The sequence below is a fragment of the Capra hircus genome, chromosome 6 (genome assembly GCF_001704415.2).
Source record: "Capra hircus breed San Clemente chromosome 6, ASM170441v1, whole genome shotgun sequence".
In the NCBI taxonomy this organism is placed as follows: domain Eukaryota; kingdom Metazoa; phylum Chordata; class Mammalia; order Artiodactyla; family Bovidae; genus Capra; species Capra hircus.
Window position 1 is genome coordinate 110564507 of NC_030813.1, and position 26418 is coordinate 110590924.

General features: G+C 46.6%; 2 long non-coding RNA genes across 2 annotated transcripts in view; one reads left to right on the forward strand and one right to left on the reverse strand.

Moving 5' to 3' along the window:
• Window positions 4909–12512, reverse strand: LOC102170039. Its single transcript, XR_310095.1, has 3 exons — window positions 12438–12512; window positions 12034–12152; window positions 4909–5018 (listed from the first exon to the last, which is right to left on the reverse strand). It is a non-coding gene; the product is annotated as an uncharacterized LOC102170039 (long non-coding RNA).
• The window catches only part of LOC102170218, a 38021-nt gene continuing 24757 nt past the window's right edge, over window positions 13155–26418 (forward strand). Inside the window, exon 1 of the long non-coding RNA XR_310096.3 lies at window positions 13155–13285. This is a non-coding gene — a long non-coding RNA (uncharacterized LOC102170218). The remainder of the gene's footprint in view (window positions 13286–26418) is intronic.

Below are 26418 nucleotides of genomic sequence, written 5' to 3' on the forward strand. Positions count from 1 at the left end.
TCCAGGCTAAGATGATCACATTCATAATCTATGGAAATGGATGGCTCTTAGGCCAGTATAAGGAGGTCTGTATGCATCCTCAGCCTTTTCTCAATCACAGTGATATCACTTTTATATGTTCTTTATATGGGATTTCTGCATCGAATTTACCTAAATAATGAGTTCTACGCTTTAATTAAGGTCTTGAAAGTGTTGCTTGGAGCTTTTTGAACTTAATCTCACTTCTGTTTGTCTTTGGGTGGGAGCAGAGGGATAAACATGGCATTTCCTGGTGGCTAAGATGGTAAAGAATCTGCTTGCAGTGCAGGAAACCCAGGTTGGATCTCTGGGTAAGGAAGATGCCCTGGAGAAGGGCATGACTCCCCACTCTAGTATTCTTGCCTGGAGAATTCCATGGACAGAGGAGCCTGGCAGGCTACACAGTCTATGGGGTCAGAAAATATTGGACATGACTGACTAACACACATGCACACAGAGAGAGAGACAGTGTTTGAAAAAAAAAAAAAAAAGACTCTGCCATAGAGTCTCTTGATTCACCTGCAGGTAGATGAGACTGTGGCCATATGTGTTTGTTAATTGCAAGAGATAAAAAGCCTCCCTAAGTTTATCAAGGAGAATTCACTGACTTATGTAATTGGAAACTGCAAAGGGTACCTGCTTCAGGCACAGCTGGATCCAGGTACTCAAAAGCTATCATCAAGCAACTGCCTCTGCTCTCATTCAGTGATGCTTTCTCTTTTCTTGACTCTTAAATTAATCGGCTGACCAGTTTTAAATTAATCACCTTGCTCAGGAGACAGAGAATGCTTGCTGGCCAGCCTGGGTCATCTGTCCACATCCATAGGAAGGCCAACAGAGAGAGAAGGGGAAGTCTCTAAAAAGAAACAAAAGGAAAAGTGTTGGATGGACAAAATGATAAAATTTATTTCTACCATTGTAATAGAATAGAGACCCCAGAAACTAAGGCATGTTTATATAGAATCTAATATATGGATGCAGGTAGTTTGACAGATCACTGGGGAAATGCGATTCTATTTACCAAAAGGTGTTGATAAAATGGTCACTTATCATGCGAGGAAAAAGGTGAAATTGGATCACTGCTTGACACCACACCAAAAATGAATTTCAGATGAATGAGAGACCCAAGGGTCATTATAAAAACTTTCAAACTCTTATGTAATATAGTGAAGAATATCTTTCTCATTTTAGGATAGGGAAAAAAAATAAAGATAAAAAGCACAAAGTATAACAGACTGAAAAATTTAAGAATGTTATAATTAAGAAATTTTGTTAATCAAAAGACATATTAAAGAAAATGAAGAATCAAGCTATAAACTAGAATATATACAACTACACACACCAGGCAAAGGGTTAGTATAAAAAGATACAAATATCAAAACATTTAAGAACTCTTACAATGCAAGAACAATATGATAAATCAATAGAAAAAAATAAGCAAAAGACATATTACTAACCCCAAAATTTGCAATAAACTTATGAAGAGCTGCTCAACCTCAAGGGTAATCAGCGAAATGCAAATCAAGATCCTGATGAGATGGAATTTTATGTTCAGGTAATTGACAGAAATTGACAGAAATTTAAAAGTCTAACAATATCAAGTGTTGATCAGAATGTGGAACTAAAAGAATGCATATTTTACACTGCTAGCTGGAATGTGAACAGGCATCATCATTGTATAAGACAGTTTGGCATCATTATGTAAAGTTGAACATTTATAACTTATAAAGAAAGCTGAGAGCCAAAGAATTGATGCTTTTGAACTGTGGTGTTGGAAAAGGCTCTGAGAGTCCCTCAGACTGCAAGAAGATCAAACCAGTCAATCCTAAAGGAAATTAGTCCTGAATATTCATTGGAAGGACTGATGCTGAAGCTGAAGCTCCAATACTCTGGCCACCTGATGTGAAGAACCGACTCATTGGAAAAGACCCTGATGCTGGGAAAGATTGAAGGCAGGAGCAGAAGGGTACAACAGAGGATGAGATGGTTGGATGGCATCACCGACTCAATGGACATGAGTTTGAGTAAACTCTGGGAGCTGGTGATGGATGGGGAGGCCTGGTGTGCTGCAGTCCATAGGGTTGCAAAGTTGGACAAGGCTTATTGACTGAACTGAACTGAATCAATGAGGAGTTCACTCCTAGGTACACCCCTAAATGCATCTTTTACATATGTGTCAGCAGATGTGACAAGATGCTCATAACAATGCTAATTTTAATAGCAATCTAGAGACAACCCAAATGCCTATGGACAGGAAAGCAGATACACATGTGCTGGTATATTTGAGGGGGATTCCCTTTACCTTTACCAGCTCAGTTGGTAAAGAATCCATTTGCAATGCAGGCGACCCTGGTTCAAATCCTGGGTTGGGAAGATCCCCTGGAGAAGGGATAAGCTACCCACTCCCGTATTCTTGGGCTTCTCTAGTGACTCAGCTGGTAAAGAATCCATACAGCAGTGAAAAAAGATTGGTTGAGGCCACAGAGAACAAGAAAAGTGGACCTTCGTGACATAATGATATGCAGCATACTTTTCAATACAATTCAAATAACCACTGGAAACAAAAGTTATCTCTTTCAGGCATGCATATATACATATGTGATAAAACTGTCTTAAAAAACAAAAGGAAATGACAAAGTAAAACACCAAACGATGGTTACTTTAGGGTGAGAAGGACCAGGAAAAGGGCAGGCGAAAACCACATAAATGTGTGAAAAGATCTAGCTCTGGAGATGCCCTTGGCTCATGGGTGTTCGTTGTATGAATTGACTTTGACAGTGTGTCATGACTGGAGGATTTTGATTTATCTGACTCTGTGCTCCAGAGATCTGTTTGGTTTTTGAATGGTAAACTGTTGGATAAATGCGTGCAAATGTGAAGGCAAAGATCAGTGCTTAAGAGAGACAATTGGAAGCTGATGGTTCGAAGATGATGTTTAAAGCCCTGGGAAGAATTTGGATGAGGAGGAAGAAGTCAAGGAAGGAGGCTTGTGGTCCCCACTGTTTAGAGACATTGCAGAGAAGCTGAGCCAAGACGGGGCTCCAAGGAAGGAAGAACACTTGAGTGCGGTGTCTGCACCCTAAGAAATTAATGCATCTGAAGAAGAAGGTAGTGGTTAGCTTTGTTGAGAAAGGTCAGGCCAATGAAGTGACCACTGGATTTCACAAGTTCAAGGTCATTGATGACCTTGAACAGCGAAGTTCCTCTGGAGTGCAGCGAGATGAAACGTCTTGATCTTCGATGCTGCCACCCTGCATCGGACCCTTTTCTGTTTATCCCTTGTGACATCTCTGCCTCAGTCTGGTTCCCCACCAGCCTGTCTGCAGCATATTGGACACAGGCCCGACCATGACTGTCCCTGCTGATGTCTGTTGATTCTGTATCTTCATGACAAGATACCTTCACCAGCAACCTTTCTTGGCGCTCTTGTCTCTCTAGTCTATTTTGAGCTTCTCAGAGTCATGTCTCTGCCCACCTCCACGTGTGTGGCCTTAAGGGCCCATCCTTGCCCAGCCAGCAGTCTCTTAAGGCTTTGCTCACATAGCCCATGCAGAGTCTTCCCAGGCCAACCCTCCCCGTCTTCTCCTCACCTGGTGGAGTTTCTGGAAGGAAGGCAGCAAGCTGAGAGATGTGGTCACCTTGCCTCTGACTCCGACTCTGCCACTGATAATCTTGGTGACTTGGAATCAAGCCCTTTCCTGCTCTGGGTTCTCTATGTCCTAATCTCTGAAAATAGGAGGTTCAACTGGGGTGCTTTGAAGGGTCCTTCTCTCTGGAATATTCTCATTCTAGGGACAGAGGTGTAGATTTCTATTCTGAACTCCTGCTGATAAACGTGTAGACAGAGTGACCGTAATCCTCTGTTCATACAAAACTCACCTGGCCTTTGGCCAGTCGAGAAGTGGGGCTGTGGATGTACAGTGAGGCACTACATGGCGCCCAGTTTGCTGGGTGGTTCTCTACCTAAGATCAGGGCTCTTTTCCTCAACAGCTAAGTATGGCCAGCGTCTAAGACTAGCTAATGCTTCCCAGGTATGGCAAAGAACCCATCTGCCAATGTAGGAGACCTAAGAGATGCAGGTTTGACCCCTGGGCCAGAAGGATCCCCTGGAGGAGGGCATGGCAACCCACTCTAATATTCTTGCCTAGAGAATCCCATGGACAGAGGAGTCTGGAAGGCTACAGACCATAGCGTTGCAAAGAATGGGACACGACTGAAATGACTTAGCACTCACACATAATGGATCCTCTCTGAGTCCAGCACAGCCAGTTCCTGGTTCCTTGGCTTCTTTGAATTGCAAAGGCTTTGGGGAATAAAAGGGAATTTTATTTTAAACCATTATTATGCGACACCAAAAGTGTTTCTCGTTTTGAAATGCCTAGTGACGACCGGTTTTATTTTTATACCCACCATTTCCTTGCAAAGAAATTAAACAAATAAACAGATGCCTCTCTCTCCCTGTTTTGGCTTGGGTCCACAGACAATACAGTTCTTCCTGCACCATCTGCTGGCTCTGTAAAGGTAATTAACAAATGCACACTATTCCCAGATGAGGCTGGTTTCTAAAGGACAAATCACACCAGGCAAACGCGAGAGAAACAAAATTAGACCGTGGCAGGCATGCCGCCGGCTACAGACCCGGCCTCCGCCGGAGTGCGTTGTTACAGCCGCTTGTCAAATTTTAGCTCCTGGAAATGAATTCAAATGGATTTAGCTAAGGAAACTGAATTTCGCTCCTGCTGAGAGGCCCTTAATAAGGAAAGAGGACAATTTCTGGGTGTCCAGGATGTTTGTTTCTAAGATCTCATCCTCTGTCTTTATTTACCATCATTTTCTTAAGAAGGAGAAATTAAAACATACCTCAACAAAAGCTCAAGCTATAAGGCAGCATGGGACTCTGAACTTTGGCTTCAGAGGCAGGTAGATTCGGAATCCCAGTATCTGTCTGATCTGCCACGTGCCGTGCAGCCCCTCTGAGCCTCATTCTCACACCTGCACACTGGGGACAACAGTGATACGGAATGTTCAGACTCATTGTCACCATGAACGAGACCGTGGATCCAGGTCAGGGGCCACATCCAGTGTCTGGCCAGCATGGAGCCCGTGGTCAGTGGTAGCTGCTGTTAACGTCACTATCAGGTGAGGGTTCAGGACAGACGGCCTAATCCACTCTCAGTGGCAGGGAATTAACAGCCCTTCTAGCAAGATCCATATTCTTAAAGGGGCAGAAGCACTGAATGTAAAAGGAGAGACCAGAAGAGTTAACAAAAACCTAACTCATTGGAAAAGACTCTGATGCTGGGAGGGATTGAGGGCAGGAGGAGAAGGGGATGACAGAGGATGAGACGGCTGGATGGCATCACCGACTCGATGGACATGAGTCTGGGTGAACTCTGGGAGCTGGTGATGGACAGGGAGGCCTGGCGTGCTGCAGTCCATGGGGTTGCAGAGTCGGATATGACTGAGTGACTGAACTGAACTGAACTGAAGTCTTAAAAAGATGCATTTAGGGGCAGAAGATACAATTACCATCCATACATATTCAAAATATCTAAAACCCAACAGAGTAAGTGCTCATTTGGACTAAGGTTGAGGAGCTAGAGTAAGACGTATGGGGTGGAAATTTAAAAAGCGGAGGAGAAAATGGGTTGCAATAAGACTGAAATAAGAATTATGGAAGCAGAGAATTGTCTTCCTGGGAATAAGGAATTATTTGATATGCTTAAAGTTGTTGCTATTGTTCAGTTGCTGAGTCGTGTCTGACTCCTTATGACCCCATGGACTGTGGCATACCAGGCTCCTCTGTCCTCCACTATCTCCTGGAGTTTGCTCAAATTCATGTCCATTGAGTCAGTGATGCTATCCAGCCATCTCATCCTCTTCCACTTGCTTCTCCTTTTGCCTTCAATCTTTCCCAGCATCAAGGTCTTTTCCAGTGAGTCAGCTCTTCACATCAGGTGGCCAAAGTGTTCAAGCTTCAGCTTCAGGAATAGTCCCTCCGATGAATCTTCAGAGTTGATTTCCTTCAGAATTGACTTATTTGATCTCCTTGCAGTCCAAGGGACTCTCAAGAGTCTTCTCCAGCACCACAGTTCAAAAGCGTCAGTTCTTCAGCACTCAGCCTTCTTTACGGAGTTAGAAAGGACCAAACAGGAGATAATAAAAGACAGGGAATCTTGGCATGCTTCAGCCCATGGGGTTGCAAAGAGTCAGACATGACATGGCAACTGAATACCAACAACAAACAGGAGATGGTTCTGTAATCTCACAAAAGCTCAGAAGCTACTGAGTGAGGGGGTGAGGATGGTGGCTTCTTTGTTTTCTTTGCCTCTGACTGGTCAAGTCAGGGGTCAAGGAACCTGTTTCTGGTTCCCCAGAAAAAAACATCCCAGAAAACACTGTTCAATGAGAGACCCAGGCTGCTGGAAGCAAAGTCAGAAGGTGGATGGCTGTTTTCTGATGGCAACAAAAGATGCCCTGGCCAGTAAAATGATAATGTCTGCGGCCCTCGGTCCCCTCCCTGATGGCTGGAACTTCATTTTTGTGGCGGGAAAGAGTCTTAGTAAATGTCAACTTCACCCACACTTGCCGCTGGTGCCGGATCTCTTAAAATGTCACCTGCTAAGGGGGCACCTGGCCCATGGCCAGAGGAGCCAGCAGCCAGCAGACCAACCCGGAGAACAAAAGCTGCCACCATCTAGCTGCCCTGAGCTTGTTCACGGAACTTTGTCTTCTTCCTACTCAACAGCCTCCGATACTGACCTTCTCCTTGGTGACAGCTGGGAATTCAGAGCACAGTGACCTCAGTGCATTCAGCTCTTCCTTTGAAATGCCTTGGAATTCTACCTCTTCTGTGATGCGTTCCCGAAAACCAGATCCAACCGTAGATAAATGCTCCTCCTCTGTTCTCTCTACATGTTAGGGGCATCCTGCCATCACCGTTCATCACCGTTCGTTCAACTTCCTCATAACAGAAGTAGCAATTACTGTAGACAGTACGGTAGTGAGTGTGTTAACTGGGCACGTGATGGCAGAGAGAAGCTTCCTATAAGAGAAAACCCTCGGTTCCGACTCAGGAGTTGGACTTTCGTAGATCGATGAGGGAATTCCAGTATAGAGACTTGGAGAAGGCTTGACGGGTGGAATCACCACTGTGGTCCTATTCTCTTGGCTGGAGTATTTAGGGGGTACTGAAAGCAGGTTGCAAAGCTAAAATCAGAAACAGCTTTGCTTTACAATGGCCCGGCCACGGAAGCAGCCTAAATGCTCACTGACAAAGGAACGTGTAAAGAAAATGTCGTGTAGAGAGATCCACAGTGGAATACTGGCCAGCCATATAGAGAACAAAATAACGCTGTTTGCAGCAACATGGCTGCAGCTAGAGAGCGTCATACTGAGTGAGATAAGTCAGACAGAGAAAGACCATTATCACAGGATATCACTTATATGTGGAATCTTTAAAAAATTTACAAATGGACCTGTTAACAAAACAAAGAGTCACAGATGTTGAAAACAAGCTTACGGCTACCAAGAGAGAAAGTGGAGGGGAGGGATAAATTGCATGATTGAGACTGACATACACACACTACTAAATATAAAATAGATAACTAATAAGGACCTCCTGTATAACACAGGGAACTCTACTCAGTACTCAGTAAGGACCTGTATAGGAATGCGTGCTTAGTAGCTCCGCCGTGTCCGACTCTTTGCAACCTCATGGACTGTAGCCCACCAGGCTCCTCTGCCCACGTGATTCTCCAGGCAAGAATCTGGAGTGGGTTGTCATTTCCTTCTCCAGGGGATCTTCCCAACCCAGGGGTTGAACACAGGTCTCTTATGTTGCAGGCAGATTCCTTACACTGAGTTACCAGGGAAGCCCACGGTATATGAGAACAGAACCTAGGAAAGACCGAATAAGTGTTTGTGGGTGTGTGTTAGTCACTCAGTCGCATCTGACTCTTTGCGACCCCATTGTAGCTTACCAGGCTCCTTTGTCCATGGAATTCTCCAGGCCAGAATACCAACCTGGAGATCTCCCCAACCCAGGGATTGAACCTGGGTCTCACACATTGTAGGCAGACTCTTTACTGTCTGAGCCATCAAGGAATCCTGAATATATGTATATGTATACGTGATTTGCTTTGCTGCTCAGCAGAAACTAACACAAGATTGTAAATCAACTATACTTCAATAAAAATTAATTTACAAAAATAAAGGGCTTTCCATGGCCTGTCAAGGAATTTAGACTTTGTCTTGGGGACAAAGAAGTCAATTCAGAGTTTAAACAGTGGTGACATGATTACATGTGTTTGAGAAGGCTCATTCTAATGGCCTTGGGGAGAAGGGATTAGACAGTAGTAGCAAAGGAGACCAGGGGGCGAGTTATTGAAATCGTCTCTGTGAAAAGTGATGAGGGCCTGAGATAAGCAGTCAGTTCCTTGCATATAGAAAGTGCTCACATGGTGACATCACTAGCAATGGGCACAACTCGGGAGGAATCTCAGAGGACAGGTGACATCCAGGTTGCCCACTGCCATATTTGCTTGGGTCTGGAATTCCTCTATTAAAGAGAGAGAGATTTGAGGACAGATTTTTCTCATTCACTTTTGCATGTCCGGTGACTATTTTGGTGCCTGATCTTTTTTTCCCCCCTCAGATTGAGCATAATTATTGAATTCAGTGGAGTTTACTTGGGGTGGAGACAGGAGTAAGAAGGTATCTGGGTGGCAAATTCAATGCTTGGACAATGATTTTGCACTTTTTCACAAACGTAGGCTCTCTTGATACAGCAGGTGCATTTGAGCAGATGGCGCTATCATCCCCCGATTTTACAAAAGGGAACTGAAGTGGTAGGGATTGAGGCACCTATTCAAGGCTGATTCCTGAGGAGTGGCTTAGAGCCCCTGAGGAGTGGCTTAGAGCCCAGGACACAGCCTCTCAGGACAGAGGCCCCCGCAGAGCTCAGGGCATCCTCGGAGGAGGCGGGAGCTTCTTTACTTGTATTCTCGTGGGCATCCTCTCCCTCCCAACTGGATCTGGCTGCTAGTAGCAGAGCGTCCAGATGCTAAGGTCTGAGGTGGAAATTCTACAAATACCTGCAGTTGACACGAGGCCAAGGACGGGCATTTCCGTAGCACCCAGGTGAGGCATGGCTGGCACCAGGCCCTCTCTTTATCACCCCATTTCCCACACACATGACACTGCTGAGATCTGTGATGATAAGTGACAAAGACTATATTGCAATCTCCCTGGATCAGGGAGATCCCCTAGAGGAGGAAATGACAACACATTCCAGTATTCTTGCCTGGAGAATGCCATGGACAGAGGAGCCTGGTGGGCTTCAGTCCATGGGGTTGCAAAGAGTCAGACCTGATTGAGCATGCATACTGCAATCTAGGGGTTTCCCAGGTGGCTCAGAGGTAAAGAATCACCTGCCATGCGGGAAGCACAAGAGACTCAAGTTCGGTCCCTTGGTTGGGAAGATCTCCTAGAGTAAGAAATGGCAACCAACTCCAGCATTCTTGCCTGGAAAATCCCATGGACAAAGGAGCCTGGCGGGCCACAGTCCATGGGGCCACAGAGTCGGACACACTGAGTGACTGAGCACAGCACATACTACAATCTAGGCTTCTCTCTACCCTTTCATCTGCTTTCTTCCCTGTTCCCATCCTTGAAATGGCATCATAATATTTATGGAACAAGTTCAAGTTCCCCGCCTGGCCCTAGTGAGCACCTGTGACCCCATCTGTCTTCTCTTTCATCATCTGTCCCCCTGTCTTTACAGGCACCTTCTCTTGTAACCAGAGTGTAGATGATGTTGGCTTTCCTGCCCCTGGGGTTGCCTGTACACTGTTGGGGTCAGGTAAACTTGAGGTCAAGCCCACGCTCTGTAATTTATTAGCTGTGTGTTCTGTTGGGCAGGTTTGCACAACTTCACTGAGCCCCAGTCTGTTCTTTCACCATGGAGCTAATTATCCTTTCCTTGCAGACTTGTGTTAAGAATGAAGCAAATGTATGCTACGTGTTAGCACACACCAAGTATGCCTTACTATCGACAACCACCCTCTAAGATCAGTTCAAGACCAGCTCCTTCCATATCCCTGGTCATCACACAGAGCAATCTCTCTCCCTTCTGCCTCCTGGAAACAATAATAATTGCTTGATTTAGGGCTTTTGAGGCTATTGAGGGCTTCCCGGGTACAGTGGTAAAGAATCCACCTGGAAATGCCAGAGACACAAGAGAAGTGGGTTCGATCTCTGAGTTAGGAAGAACCCCTGGAGAAAGAAATGGCAATCCCCTCCAGTATTCTTGCCTGGAGAATCCCATGGACAGAGAGCCTGGTGGGCTAGAGTCCATGGGGTCACAAAGTGTGTGCACACACACAGGCATTGCTAGTGACTCTAGGCCCAGTACCCCTTACATGGATGATCTTAGTTGACTGCACCACAAGCTTAAGCATCTTTCCTGCCTGTATGTTATCGTTGTAGAAACTAAGACTCAGGAAGAGTCAGCTATTAGCCTTAAGTCAGGAAGCTAAGTGGGAGGGGAAGGATTCCAACCCAGGCATTCTCATGCAGGGCCGGAACTTTTAACTGTGGTGCTGGATCTAAGATGTCTACACCTGAAAAGTATACCCTGGGAGAGGTAACTAGAGTTCTTCCTACTGCGTGTTCTACTCGCAGACACTCATGGAGGCCCACACGTGTGCCAGCCATGTGCAGAGAGAACCAACAAGCAAGGTCCAATTGTAAGGACCTCAGAGTCTGTTGAGAAAAGGACACAGGCACTCAAACCAATGCCACTCAACACTGCAGGCATGGCAGCTGAGCTTGTGTGCAAGTGAGGTCAGTGTCAGCTGGGGAGGTCAAGGAGGACTTCGTGGAAGAGGTGGTTATATGTCTTTCATGTCTGGCATCCTCAAGAATTAGCATTTCTGGATTGTCCTTTAACATCCAACTCATTTTCCTTCTCTCACCCTTTGGAGGGAGAAGCTTGTTTTATAATCTTGGGGTGCTATAACAAAATATCATAGACTGGGTGGCTTAAATAGCAGATATTTGTCTTGCACCTTTCTGGAGGCTGAGATCAAGGTGTCAGCAGGGTCGGGTCCTGGTAAGCGCCCTTTTCTCGGCTTGCAGATGCTGCCTTCCCACCATGTTCTCACATGCCAGAGAGAGGGAGCTCTGGTCTAAGGCGTCCTCTTCTTATGAGCTTACTAAGTGCATTGTGTGCCCACCTTCATGCCTGGATTAAGCCCTGATTAACTCTCCAAGGCCCTGTCTCCAAATACTATCCCACTGGGGAGTAGGGCTTCAACATATGAATTTGGTTGGGGTGGGGGGTGTGGAATAGAACCTTTTGGCTTATTATAGCTCTGGGAGTTGGTGATGGACAGGGAAGCCTGGCATGCTGCCATCCATGGGGTACAAAGAGTCGGACACAACTGAGCAAGTGAACTGAACTGAAGAACTTTTTGGTCCATACAGAAGTCTTTAAAATAACCAAGTGGCTGCTAAGTCGCTTCAGTCATGTCTGACTCTTTTAAACCCTATAGACTGTAGCCCATTGGGCTCCTCTGTTCGTGGGATCCTCCAGGCAAGAATACTGGAGTAGGTTGCCTTGCCCTCCTCCAGGGGACCTTCCCAACCCAGGGATAGAACCTGTTTCTCTTATATAATTATTCAGGTGTAATAGCATGGTGACGTCATACAGTGAGAGAGGAAAATGAGGGAGTTATCCGTTTGCATTCTGGGTTTTCCTCTAAGGCTCCAAAGCTTGGAAGATCCAGCATAACTATTTTCAGGCAGGAGAAAGTCAGCAGGCAGGAAGCCTCAAGGTTCTGAGGCAGTCCCTCTGGAATCCAAAGATAGAAGGACTGAGAAGGAGGAGAAGGGGGTTTCAAGAGAGGATAGGACTCCCAAGTCACCCTTCCAGGTAGATTCTGCCAGAGGACAGATTAAATGATGCAAAGGTGAAAACACATATTGTATTTCTATCCAGGCTCCCCGTGTACCTGTGACCAGCAGGGATCAGACTGACGTGTCCAGACGCCCTTCTTTACAGTGAGATTATCTCACGTGAGAGACAGAGAGCAAGATCGTCTTCGTGAAGTCAGGAACGTGGCTCTGCCCCCTGTGTATAGAGAGTGCTCCATCTGAATGTTGAACCCACCCTCAGAGGCAGCTCCCTCATCAGGAACTGAGTCCTGACTGGTCACGCTCAACTGTGCAGCCAGCCCACGCTCGTCCCAAGCCCCTCTGTTTCCCCTCTCTCTGCTAGTCTGGACTTTGTCACTAGACCTCCAGCTCTGCACTTGACCCCCAGTTGTTCCCTCCGCCCATGCCCAGGGGCCCCCATGCCTCTCTCCCTGTTGTCTATTCCGTCTCCTCCCTACAGTTGGTCAAGCCTGAAACTTACAAGGTTTGTGATCCGTTGCCATGGGGCTCTTGGTTCTATGTATGTTTCCCTTTTGGTGGCGCAGCATGGTGAGCATCTTATACTGGGTGGGATGATAAAAAAGATCCTGGAGTTGGTGTCAGAAAACCTTTCACCTCAACCCCAGCTCCTGCACTTACTGGCAGGAAGATGTTGGTGTGTATCCATCTTTCTGATCCCAAGCTCCCTCCTGCCGGGGTTTGTGAAGGTCACCACCACAGCCCACGGGTTGCCACTGCCCACACCACGACCTGATAAACAGGGGTGAAGTGTGACACCCACACACCAGGGCTGGTAAAAAAGCCCCATCCTGGGCCCTGTTCTCTAGAGGGCAGGGGTGCAGCTTCCGAGTCTCCAAGCCCATCAGGCAAACGAGCCCATAAGAACCTGACAGGCTCTTTCCCAGCCTCAGTTAGGGAAACAAAGGCTCCCTTTAGGCTTCACTCTTCTCCCAAAGTCCCTGAGGCTGCTCCCTGCTTCTCAGGACGTCCTCAGAAACAACTGGCCCTTGTATTGATGATACAGAAAATCTGGATCAAAGAGACTGATGACTCATTTGAGGTCACTGGGAAAAAAGGTGTTGGATCTCTACTGGGTTTCTGCTCCTCCCAGCCCTACTCCTCTGCTGCTAATTAAGAATCTACCTGCTGAGGCAATTGCATTTACGAAACTCCCTCTGTTTGCAAGGTGCTACTGAAACCTGGTTACAAGGGGAGTCCTCTAGGAGGCCTCCATCCTGGAGGACTTTACAAGCTGAGCCCAGACAAGTGACAGATGACATCTGACCAGTCCTGAGTGGTGCCAGGGGCTTGTTCTGAAGCTGGAAGCAGGTAAGGCTGAATGGAAAGGGTAAGTCTGAGTAATATTTAGAGCAGAAATACAAAGCACAGAGAAAGTGGAGGAGGCGTCATTAGGAGCAGCTGCCAAATGAAAGAGGCGGGGCCTCGGTGGGTGTGGACTTGCCCACCGAATGCCTCTCTGGGGTCATCCTCCCCACCACCCCCATCCTCCACCTCTGGGCCCCGCTAGAAACCAGGACCCGAGTGGAACTTGCTGTTGCTGGAACATGTAGGGCTCTTTCATTCCTCCCTGACTCTGTACACGGAGCTCCCTTCCCTGGAATGCTCCTTCCCTCTCGTACATACAGCAAGAAGAAAAATTTACTCCATCTCTCCTCTTCAATGAGGCCTTTGCCAGCTTCTGTAGACAGAGATGACTGCTGCTGCTTCAGGCTCCATTTGAACTGCAGTGAAAAGAACAGTGGGTCCTTGAGGGTTTAGTGTGCACACACGTGCATGTTTGTATATATGTGTATACATATGTGTGTGGTCTATATAGAGATCGTAGGTAGCCAGATAAAGTGTTAGTCCCTAGTGATGTCCAACTCTTTGCCATCCCATGGACTGTAGCCCTCGAGGCTCTTCTGTCCACGGGGTTCTTGAAGCAAGAATACAGGAAAGGGTTGCCATTCCCTTCTCCAGGGGATCTTCTCAATCCAGGGATTGAACCCAGGTCTCCTGCATTGCAAGTGGATTCTTAACTGTCTGAGCTACCTGGGAAGCCATAGACAGATAAAAATCTCAATTTTTAGAGCAACGCTGTGATATTAGCCCCATTTTACTGCTGAGCCTCCAGAACAGAGGGCTGAAGACTTTAATTAACTTTCCTGAGATGATTCAGCATCTGAGTTTGGACTGAGGCTCAAACTCTCGCTTCCTCTCTAGACAGGCTGCTGCTGCTAAGTCACTTCAGTCACGCCCGACTCTGTGCTACCCAATAGACGGCAGCCCACCAGGTTCCCCTGTCCCTGGGATTCTCCAGGCAAGAACACTGGAGTGGGTTGTCATTTCCTTCTCCAATGCATGGAAGTGAAAAATGAAAGTGAAGTCGCTCAGTTGTGTCCAACTCTTAGCAACCTCATGGACTGCAGCCCACCAGGCTCCTCCGTCATGGGATTTTCCAGGCAAGAATATCTCAGACAGGAGGAAGTCCTTTTCTATTCCGAAGACAGTGACATCTGATTCACCTGCCTCACGGCTGCCCCCTGCTCTCAGGGCCCAGCTCTGGAGCGGAAATCCAATGCACATCTGTTGAATAGAATTGATTCGAAGAGAGCTGGCAATTAGAAGGCTTTTGCAGACGGCGGTGGGACGAGGTGCGGTGGCATAAAAGATGAGTGAGGAAAGCAGGAGTCAATTAGCAGAGGATGCTCCAGCCTATGATAAGGAGCTTTAATTTGATGGGAGACAATGGGGAGCCATTCATTGCCGAGCTCGGGGAAAGGCATTGACAAGCCCCTAACGACACACTAGGGCCTTTGAAACCTCTAATTGCCGCCTGCAATTTTCCTATTTCCTTGCAGAAGTGATGGGCCAGTCCTGGTGGATGAGCAGGGGGCTGTCGTTTCCCAGGCTGCCCTGCCCACAGCAAGGTCTCCAAGAGATCACCAGCCCTTCCCCAAACGCTGAGCGGGGAGGCTGCGAAGGAGCTCAGTCACTGCCCCTGCCTGTACCTGAACCCTGATCAAGGTCCTCCCAGCCTCCCACACCCAACAGCCTATGTGGCTCTTGGGTTGGAAGGAGTCTTCAGGGACCCTCGGGCCCCTCACCCCGTTACAACCCTCAGGTACCATCACTGTTGACCTTTCTGCAACCTTCTGCCCACCTCCACCCTCCCTGTCCCACCTACAAACCCTCCCTGGTCTCTGTCCAAAGAGAGCGTCCACCGCTTCCCAGGATGTCAATTGCATGGAAGCAGGAGGCTTCCCCGCCCGCCCCATCACCACTTTAAGAGTCCCCACAGAGAGAAAGAGGAAGGCGATCGTGAAATCCTGCTTGTCGGAAGATGGCGGGCTGCTTTATTTTTTACAAGCTTGGGATCCCTCGCTTCTGTCTGACACAAAACCGGGAGGAGACCAGTGCCTGGGGCTCTGGCCTCCCAAAGCCAGCGATCCGCCAACAGCAGAACGGATCCCAGGCGCACAGGACAATGGGCTCTTGAAGCCGCAGAAAGTCGCTCAGTGCTGTATTGTTGCGTGTGATGCGGCTTCTTGAGCACACACAAACACTCCATTTTTTTTTTTTTAACCAGCCCCGTGACAGCGACTTAATTACCGCCAAAGATGCTGAGAAGGATTCAGACTGCAAACTTCTTCCCCCCAACCCTGCCCGCCCCACCAAAAGGGAAGGAAATAAAACCAAGCCCCACGCATAAGACAAAAAAGCCAGGCACTGGGCAGGAACGTGAACTCGGCAGCGGGTACCAGGTGCATTAATTACACTTGATTGCGTGTGGGTTTACAACTGCGATCACTGACGTTCAATCACTGGCCCAGCATCTGTGCCCGAGGAAATCCTTGGTATTTTGCAAAGCAAGATGAATATTGCCCAGATGGTGACTTTACAAGGGCATCACACAGGTAGCATTTTCTTGCCCCAACACAGATTTCTGTGAAGGAATCTTGAATGCCATGCCGAACAAAACAGAACAAGAAAACCCAGTCCCCCCAGAAGGCGCAGCCGTAAGCTGAAGATGAATGGTTTTGACAGTGACTCTGACAGAAGCCCACATGGCAGGCAGGTCCCAGGCTCCAAGCTGCAGATCCTACCAACCCCGTCACAAAGTGACATCATCCCGGAGTCTTCAGTGCCCAGTGGGGGAGGGAGGGGGAGCCCCAAAATGTCACTCTGCAGGAAACTGGCTCCCTTATCTATTTTTTTTTTAATTAAGTTTGTGTGGTGACAGGTCTTGTCAGCACCTGCTTGCTTGGTAATTTGATTTTGATGGTGACCAAGTGTTCTTGCCTGGAAATCCCCAAGCACGGAAGAGCCTGGCGGCTATAGTCCGTGGGGTCCCAAAGAGTCAGACATGACTGAGGGGCTAAACAACAAAGGGAAGAATGTATTTTTGGCTCCAGCAACCAGGACTAGTTCCCAGGCACTGGAAGGGACACTGAGAGCGAAGCAAATGTCTTTTGAAGCTCTTAAAAACAAACAAACAAAAGCCCTGGTGTTATCAGGCCACTCGCTAGCAAGCAACATAGCCCAGTTCTGAGTTGGTTTGAGAAAGTTCTTGCTCTCTGAGGAATAATGTGCATCTGACCCTCATGGAGTTAAAAGAGTAGGTGTCACACACCTGCCAGTGGCATCTGAAGTGTGGTCAGCCTGTCTGGAATCCATGCAATTTCTACAACCTACACACTTCAGTCCAAACCCACAAAATAAGGACATGCAGCTGAAGGTTACGCTGCTTCAAAACAAGGTCAGCCCGAAACAGTTCAGAAGCAGATATAACCAGAGTATGCAGCTGGGGTGTGGCCTTTTCACCTCCAGGGTCCCTGCTCACAGATCCTCCAAGTCATAACGACGTGGGGCGAGACAGGACAAAAACCAGCCTAGAGAACAATGCCGCAGCATCGTTTTTCTGCTGTTGTTCATTGTCTTCAAAGGCATCATCCGGTTGTGTTAGAGAAATAAATAATAGTAGTAACACCCACTGAGGACACACCCACTTGCACACCGGCTATCAGAGACTCACACGTCCCCACCCATCAGGCCCTGTAGCCTGCTGCCTGGTGTCCTTGTCCAGAGAATGGGCCCTGGCATCCAGTGCCCCACTCCCCCACCTAACTGCTGTGTGGCCTTTTTCAAGTGACTTGGCCTCTCTGAGAGTCAGTGTCCTCAAGCGGAAAACAAGAACAAGAAAGAGAACCTAGCTCACAAGCTGGTCACGACTGACTGAGGAGATGCTTTGAAAGCGCAGAAGGGAGCTTGGCACTTGGCAAGCACTCATGTTGTTGTCCAGTCACTAAGTCACGTCCAACTGTTTGCAACCCCATGGACTAAAGCACACACCAGGCTTCCCTGTTGTTCACTGACTCCCAGGGTTTGCTCAAACTCATGTCCAGGGAGTCAGTGACGCCCGCCAACCATCTCATCCTCTACTGTCTCCTCCTCCTGCCTTCCATATTTTCCAGCATCAGGGTCTTTTCCAGTGAGTCGGCTCTTTCACTCAGGACAGTGCTTGTGAAAGGTCAGCAACTATTTATTATGCAGCGCGGCAGCTGTGGAAGTGAAACAGGGCCTTCGGACCTCCACCAAGGGCACATCTGTCTTAAGTGGTAAAAATAAGATCGGCGGAACCCAGGCCCTTCTGGGCTGTTGCTTCCTGCTCTGTTCGACGGATGCAAATTCGTGGCACGAAGCCCAGGGACCGCAGGGCCTTCTCCACTGGCGTGATTTGGCAGGCCACCCTGGCAAGCAGCCCACCTTACCCCATTAAAAAAAAAAAAAAAACCTCCATTGTTTCTGAGGAAGGCTATTTGATCCTCCAAACAAAATGCTATTCGCCGTGCCCCCGAACAGAAACAGCTCAGGGGAGCCAGCCCCTCCTGCTAGGAATCTGCGGCCGACACCAGCCAGGAGGGGCTGAGCCGGGTGACTCAGCAGAAAACGGCCTGCTGCTTACTTACAGCCCGCCTACCCCGCAGGCCAGGAGAGGAAGGCCTCTGTGAGGCAAACGGAAAAGGACTCTGCTCCTGACCCGGGGCCCAAAGCATCATTTGTCCCCTGGGACTTGAGACAAGAACTGTCCGTGTTGACATTACAGCTGGCAGAACCGGCCAGGCCTGGCCCAGAGACACAGGAACCCCCTTGGGGTGCTAGGAGCCTTCGTCCACACCCTGCGGCCTCCTTCCTGAGCCCTTTGTACACATTCGCTTGTTGAATCTCATGGCTGTGAGTTGTCAAAGTATTGTGTCTCTAATCCACACATTTAGGCACCAGTGTTCTCTCAACCTCTTTCTTTTTCTTTTAAATTTATTATTTTAATTGGAGGCTAATTACAATTTGGGGGTGGTTTTTGCCATATATTCACATGAATCAGCCATGGGTGTACATGTGTTCCCCATCCTGAAACCCCCAACCTCTTTCTTTCGCTGGCCTCTCACCACAAACCTGGGAAAGACCCAGAATTCACATCCCCTGCTGAGCTTACTGTGGAGAAAACTGGGGCTCAGAAAAGTTGTCACCTGGCCAGCGTGACAGAGCGAGTAAGTTATGGCTGGGATCAGAAGCCAGATTTTTGACTCCTGGCCGAGGCTCTTCCTTCTGGCCCAAATTTCCCAAACACTTGGGGTTTTAAAATCTTGTGACCTGGGGAGCCAGATTTGAGACAAATTAAGGGAAATTCAGATGCGAAGTGTTTTATAAAGAGCCTTAGTAGCCTTTTGTTTCTAAATCATTCTCAAACTATAACACTCTTTGTTGTATTTGCTATAATGACTGTCATTTCTTATAGCAAATAGTGACCAATGCCAAAATGGTGAACGCTGTGAGATTAATAATTGATGGGTGATGAGTGGTCCTGAGTGATGCTCTTGGGGCCTGAACCAGAGCACAGGTGCCGGTAACTTCAGAACATGTTTGGGAATTCGAGTCTGGTATCTGCCCGGCCCAGGTCTTGACTGGTGATGCTGTTGTTCAGTTGCTAAGTCATGTCCAACTCTTTTATGACCCATGGACTGCAGCACTCCAGGCTTCCCTGTCCTTCACTATTATGCCCGTTGAGTTGGCGATATTATCTAGCCATCTTATCCTCTGCCGCCCCCTTCTCCCTTTGCCTTCAATCTTTCCCAGCCTCAGAGTTTTTTCCAATGAGTCAGCCCTTTACTTATCTTTCATCCTCAGTTGCTCAGTCATATCCGACTCTGTGTGACCCCATGGACTGTAGCCTGCCAGGCTCCTCTGTCCATGGGAGTTTCCAGGCAAGAACACTGCAGTGGGTTGCCATTTCTTTCTCCATTATTTATCTTTATTCCTCATTACATTTGAGTGCTTCACATCTTTCTTCCATGGCAACTCAAGAACTAGAGCAAAATTTATAGATAGACACGGAGACAGAAAGCCTGCACCTACCAAGGGCCAGACTTGTCCTATGCACATCATATCCCTCATGTTAGTTCATCCTCACAGCCATCAAATGAGGTTCACTGGTTGCCCAAGGGGACGCCAATAGGAGTGGTGGGATGGATTGGCCCCTGGCATTGGCCTCTTAATTCCTGCAGTAAGTACAGTCTCTAGGTCTAGCTAACATCCCTGGCATTGGCCTCTTAATTCCTGCACTAAGTACAGTCTCTAGGTCTAGCTAACATTCTGCCATCTCCACACACTCAGTCAACTTAGAGGGCCTCCTAAGTGCCTCTCTTTATTTGTTTGCTGTTTAGTTGCTAGGGCTTCCCTGGTGGCTCAGCTGGTAAGGAATCCCTGTGCAATGAGGGAGACATGGGTTCAATCCCTGGGTTCGATCCCTAGGTTGGGAAGATCCTTTAGAGAAGGGAAAGGCTACCCACTCCAGTATTCTGTCCTGGAGAATTCCATGGGGTTGCAAAGAGTCGGACCCGACTGAGCGACTTCCACTTCACTTCACTTTAGTTGCTAAGTCATGTTCAGCTCTTTGGCTCTTTGAATCTCCATGAATTGTAGCCCGCCAGGCTCCTCTGTCCATGGGATTATTTCAGACAAGAATACTGGAGTGGGTTGCCATTTCCTTTCTGGGATATCTTTCCATCCCAGGGGTGAAACCTGCGGCTCCTGCGTTGGCAGGCAGGTTGTTAAGCCCGCCTCTCTTTACAGACTCTCCTGTCCATCCTGTGGGCTGTCCTCCAGCCTCACATCTTGCCTTCATTCTGAGCTCCTCCCTCTCCTCACCTGCAGTAGCTTCTGAGCCTCTGAAGGTTGCTGTTTCCTCCTTTGTGTGGTTCTTCATACCTTGCCCTTCCTTTTTGGTCTCACTGCCACCCCAAGCCCAGTCCTTCATGACGTCATCTCTGAACTACTGTAATTTCTCCCCAGTTTGTATTCCTGGTGCCTCCCTTCATCTGTACTATGATGATGCAATTAATCTTCCCAGAAGATCATTTTGCAGACACTGGCTTCTCCACGCTTACACTCTGCAGGGGTGCCTCATTTAATAAAGTCCATGTCCTTCACCCCCTTCCCCAGCAACTCTACTAAGATCTACCTTCAACTTCTCAAGTAAATTCTTCATCTCCCACCAAGCTGGTTGTTTCTTCAATTTTTTTCAACATATATTGTTGGGGTTAAACTGAGGTGATTCAATACTTTGATGAGATTTAAATAACTTTCTATTAGTCAGGGCTATGGTTTTTCCAGTATTCATGTATGGATGTGAGAGTTGGACTGTGAAGAAAGCTGAGCGCCAAAGAATTGATGCTTTTGAACTGTGGTGTTGGAGAAGACTCTTGAGAGTCCCTTGGACTGCAAGGAGATCCAGCCAGTTCATTCTGAAGGAGATCAGCCCTGGGATTTCTTTGGAAGGACTGATGCTGAAGCTGAAACTCCAGTACATTGGCCACCTCATGCCAAGAGTTGACTCACTGGAAAAGACTCTGATGCTGGGAGGGATTGGGGGCAGGAGGCAAAGGGGAGGACAGAGGATGAGATGGCTGGATGGCATCACTGACTTGATGGGCGTGAGTTTGGGTGAACTCCGGGAGTTGGTGATGGACAGGGAGGCCTGGCGTGCTGCGGTTCATGGGGTCGCAAAGAGTCGGACACGACTGAGCGACTGAACTGAATTGACTATGAGATAATTGGGAACTTAAAGACTTGCAAGAACAGCACTCGGATTCAGCAAATGTTACCATTGTGCTACACTCGCTTCTCTTCCTGTGGTCATGGACACCTGTTAATTTTTTCTGAAAACTGGATATCCACATGCAGATAAATGGATGTGCCCCTCACGCACAAAAATCAACTTAGAAATGGATCAAACATTTAAATGTAAGACGTGAAACAGTAAAATGCCTAGAAAAGCTCTTGAACATTCATCTTGGCAATGATTTCTTGGATATGGCACTGAAATCACAGGCAACAAAGGCAAACATAGACAAGTGGGATTAAGCAAAACTAAAAATCTTCTGCACAGCGTGGGAAATGATCAACAAAATGAAAATGCAACCTACAAACTTGGAGAAAATAATTGCAAACTATATATCTGGTTAAACAAAAAAAAAGTTAATACCCAAAATATCCAAGAAACTAACTCCATGCCATATCTTTAATCTTTAATTTTCTTTAACCTGGATTTCTTCCTTAGCCATTTCTTTATGGATGACTTTTGAAAAGACTACAGAGCAGTTGTTTTAAAAAATGTCTGTCAGTTTCCCAATGTGATATTTCCATATGATTAAAGCAATGCTTTTCTTTTTGCAAGAAAAAGAAAAAAACACATATGGTTTTTTTACCCTACTTCCATAGAGTGTCCTCTGGAGTTAACAGTTTTTATCTCTCTCTCCACCACGATTTTTCTGGTGTTTCAGATGGTAAAAAAAAAAAAAAAAAAAAAAAAAAATCCACCTTCAATGCAGGAGATCTGGGTAGGAACCCTGGGTTGGAAAGATCTCCTTCTTGGCTGAAAAATCCCGTGGACAGAGGAGCCTGATGGGCTACAGTCCACCGGGTCACAAAGAGTCGGACACAACTGAGTAACTAATGCTAACACCCTGCCACTGGCCAGTGCGCTGGCTATCCTCTAGAGTTCCCTTAGGGACAACACCCTCCATGGAGCGCTCCCCATGCACTCCACCCATCCAGATTATTATCACTTCTGATTCCTATAATAGCTTCTGGACCACACATTCCGTTCTAAGCCAAGGATGCCTTAGTCATCTTTTATGAAGTTATCTGGTCTCAGCTACTAGTTTACAGACTCAGAATAGATCTTTGCTGTAACCATACATCTCTAATTTTCCAGGAAAACAGTGAATCAAAATTTGTGCTTGTTATAAGATCCTAAGCCCTGATTTTACTTCAGAAAGTAGAGTAGATGAAGATCTGTATATCCCATTTTTATCTCCAGTGCTTAATGCAAGGGTATATAATAAAAATTGGCCAAGTCTGACTAGGTTTTTCTTTACCCATGTAACCACACATGTGTCTTTTTTGTTCTTTTGGCCTGCTATTTTTAAATGGTATAATTGGGTTAAAAGAGGGGTTGTTGTTGTTGTTCAGTTACTAAGTCGTGTCCAACTCTTTGTGAACCCAAAGATTGTAGCATGCCAGGCTCCTCTGTCCTCCACTATCTCCCGGAGTTTGCTCAAATTCATGTCTGTTGAGTCAGTGAAGCTATCTAACCATTTCATCCTCTACTACCCTCTTCTCCTTTTGTCTTCTGTCTTTCCAAGCTTCAGGGTCTTTTCCAATGAGTCAGCTCTTCACATCTGGTGGCCAAAGTACTGGAGATTCAGCCTCAGCATTAGTCCTTCCAATCAATATTCAGGGTTGATTTCCTTTAAGATTGACAGATTTGATCTCCTTGCAGTCCAAGGAACTCTCAAGAGTCTTTTCCACCATCACAATTCAAAAGCAGCAATTCTTCAGCACTCAGCCTTGCTTGTGGTCCAACTCTCACATCCGTACACGACTGCTGGAAAAACCGTAGCTTTGACTATAAGGACCTTTGTCAACAAAGTGATGTCTATATTTTTTAATATGCTTTCTAGGTTTGTCATAGCTTTCCTTCTAAGGAGCAAGTGTCTTTTAATTTCATGGCTGCTGTCACCATCTGCAGTGGGTTTGGAGCCCAGGATAATAAAATCTGTCACTGCTTCCACTTTTTCCCTTCTATTTGTCATGAAGCCATGGGACCAGATGCCATGATCTTCATTTTTTCAATGTTGAGTTTCAAGCCAGCTTTTTCACTCTCCTCTTTCACCCTCATAAAGAGATTCTTTAGTTCCTTTTCACTTTCTGTGTACATATCTGAGATTGTTGATATTTCTCTTGGCAGTCTAAATTCCAGCTTGTGATTCACCCAGCCCAGCATTTCACATGATGTACTCTGCATATAGGTTAAATTAAATAAGCAGGACCACAATGAACAGCTTTGTTGTACTCCTTTTCCAATTTTGAACCAGTCAGTTGTTCCATGTCCAGAGGGGTTGTGAGAGTATAAACTTTGGAATTCTTAAAGTTCTAGAGACATTTTCAAGAGTATTCTGGGAGAGAGGGTAAAAAAGGAGGTAAGCCAAGAGGTAGGTTCCATTTCTTCCAGGTCCTCACTCCTTCTGCAGAGATGCTTTTCTTAAATGTATTTCATAGGCTTATGTTTCATGCCTACAAAGCATTCTTCATGGCTTTAAAATATTTTAAAATTACTCGAATAGATTATTTCTAAAGTCTTTTTGTTTTTTCTCTTTTGCCTGTTGCTGAGGATAGAGGAAAGAAATGCATGTATTGAGCCTTACTATACGCTGGGCACTGTGCTCCCTGCACACACTCTGATTAGCCCCATTTTATAGGAGATGTGAAGTGTTTGCATTAAGGCTCCATGATGGTGAACAAAGTCAAGACGTGATCTTAGTGCAGTAGCCATTACAGCAAGTCCCCTACATATGAACAAGTTCAGTTCTGAGAGACATCATTCATAAGTCCAATTTGTTTGTAAGTCCATTAAGTCTGACTCTTTGTGACCCCATGGACTGTAGCATGCCAGGCTTCCCTGTCTCTCACTGTCTCCCAGTGGTTCATATCCATTGAATCCTTGATGCCGTCCAACCATCTTATCCTCTGTTGCCCTCTCCTCCTTCTGCCTTCAATCTTTCCCAGCATCAGAGTCTTTTCCAATGAGTCAGCTGTTCACATCAGGTGGTCAATGAGTCAGCTGTTTGCATCAGGTGTCCAAAATATTGGCGCTTCAGCTTCAGCATCAGTTAGCATAGGTACCCAGCTAACACAATCCGATATATAGTACTGTACTATAATAGGTTTATAATACTTTCCATACACATAATACATACAGGACAAACACTTACATAGAAAAAAACATTTTTAGTCTTACAGTACAGTAGCTTGAAAAGTTCAGTGGTACAGTGCAACAGGTGTCATACAGGGGCTGGCATCCAGTGAACAGGCAAAAAGAGTTACTGACTGGAGAGGGGAGAGGAGACGGGAGATGGTAGAGCTGAAGGATGATCAGCAATAGGAGGTGGAGGGCAAGCTGCGATTCCACTCACACCTGATGTTGATGGAATGCATGTTCGCATCTTTGAAAGTTCACAACTTGAAGGTTCATATGTAGGGGACTTACTGTACCTGGCCTTTGTGGATTGTCCAGAGAGATAGGTAAGGTGCTGGAGCATGCCCATACTTTGCCAGCATTTTGATGAGAAGACAGCCTAAGTGATAAAGCAGGGTGTATGACCTCTGCAGAGCTGTTTGGTGAAGATGGGTCAGCCAGCTGGTCAACCTACATCTCATCTAAGAATGGAAAGCTTGGATGGGAATGTCTGTGATGTCCACAGCTGGCATATATTCTTTTCTCTCTGACTGTGTTGATTGAAGTCTGGAGGAAAACTGGGCTTGCAGGGCCTTAACTAGACCTGACCTTCCGAGGGTTTAGCATTTCTGGCAGCAGCGCTGACCTCTCCAAACCGCAAACCGCAGCATGGCTCAGAACTCGAGGTATTGAATTGAGCCCAAAAGAGCCTTCGGAAGCTTTCTCACAAACCAAGATACACAAGACAGGTGTTTCTAGCCAAGGAATACCTTATGCATGTCTATGCAAAGCCAAGACTTTACCGACGCTCAGAGACACTAAGAAATCTTAAACGGAAAATGTGGACAAAGGAAGCTGGCAATTTGATTCAGAGAGAACGGGTTCCCAACTGAGTGGTTCCAAGACAACCAAGACTTAACCACAGTCAGACCATTTGCCTAAGGACCCTCACCAGGAACCAAATCACACCTTAAAATCTGTAAGTTCCACATACCCAGTAGAGCTGCCAGGGTGTCTGAGAGCGGCTGGCCCACCTGCCTATCAAGCCCATTGAACCATTTTCCCCTCTGCTGACAAGGGTGCTCTGGGTGCTGCTTGATTGGAAGCTAGATTACTATTTAGCAAAAGCTGTTCCATGAAGCCGATGTTCCAGGAGCCATGATTTAATTTTGCTGGGAAGTTGTGAACCTGATTTTGAAACTGTTGATATTGTTATGGAAATTATGGCTGTACTCAATTCCAATCAATCAGTTTTTTACTTATTTTTCTTTTTTAAACTAGGGTGGAGGAATTGAAAGAATGAGGGAAATTAGGCCTTTAGCAGAGAAAAAAATACAAGAGAGCATTTCAGAGGATGAATACAGTAAATTACAAAGCTTAAAGAAGAGGAATGACATTTCTCTGAAATTCTACCCATTTTCCACCTCCTTCTGCTCATCCTTGGAGGCACCTCCTCCTTTTCCCCAAAACACTTGCAGTCGCCTTAGCTTCTGGTACCTTTTGATACATCACCTCCTGATGCGGAGGTTGCAGGATGGTGAGGTCTCGCAACCCAGACTCTTGAGGACAGATTACAGCCCTTAATAGACTAAAGGTCTATCTTTCTTCTGAAGCTCTCAGTGACCTAGAATAAGGCCCTGCCAAATAAGTATGTACGCTCAGTCATTCAGTCATGTCCGACTCTTTGTGACCCCATGGACTGCAGCCCGCCAGACTCGTCTGTCCATGGGATCCTCCAGGCAAGAATACTGGAATAGGTTGCCATGACCTCCTCCAGGAGATCTTTCCGACCCAGGGATCAAATCTGTGTCTCTTAGGTCTCCTGCATCGGCAGGCAGGTTCTTTACCACTGAGCCGCCTGGGAAGCCTGCATGCACTGAATAAATAGAGCAGATGTTATCGAACTTCTGTTTTCTGAGCAGAAAACTGAAGGAATTAACACCCATGGCTCCTATATTAATCTTTTCCAACCTGAGGAGGAACCTTTATGCGTGTGTGTATGTGTGTGTTTTAAGCGGAGGGAGAGTGACTTCTCTAACAGGGTCTTAAGAATAAAGCTGTTTTCATTTTTTAAAAAATGAGAAAGTAGATGGAAGGAAGGAAGGAGGGAAGAAAGGGGAAAGATGGGTGGTAGAAAGCAAAACTAAGCCAAGACTACAATCACACA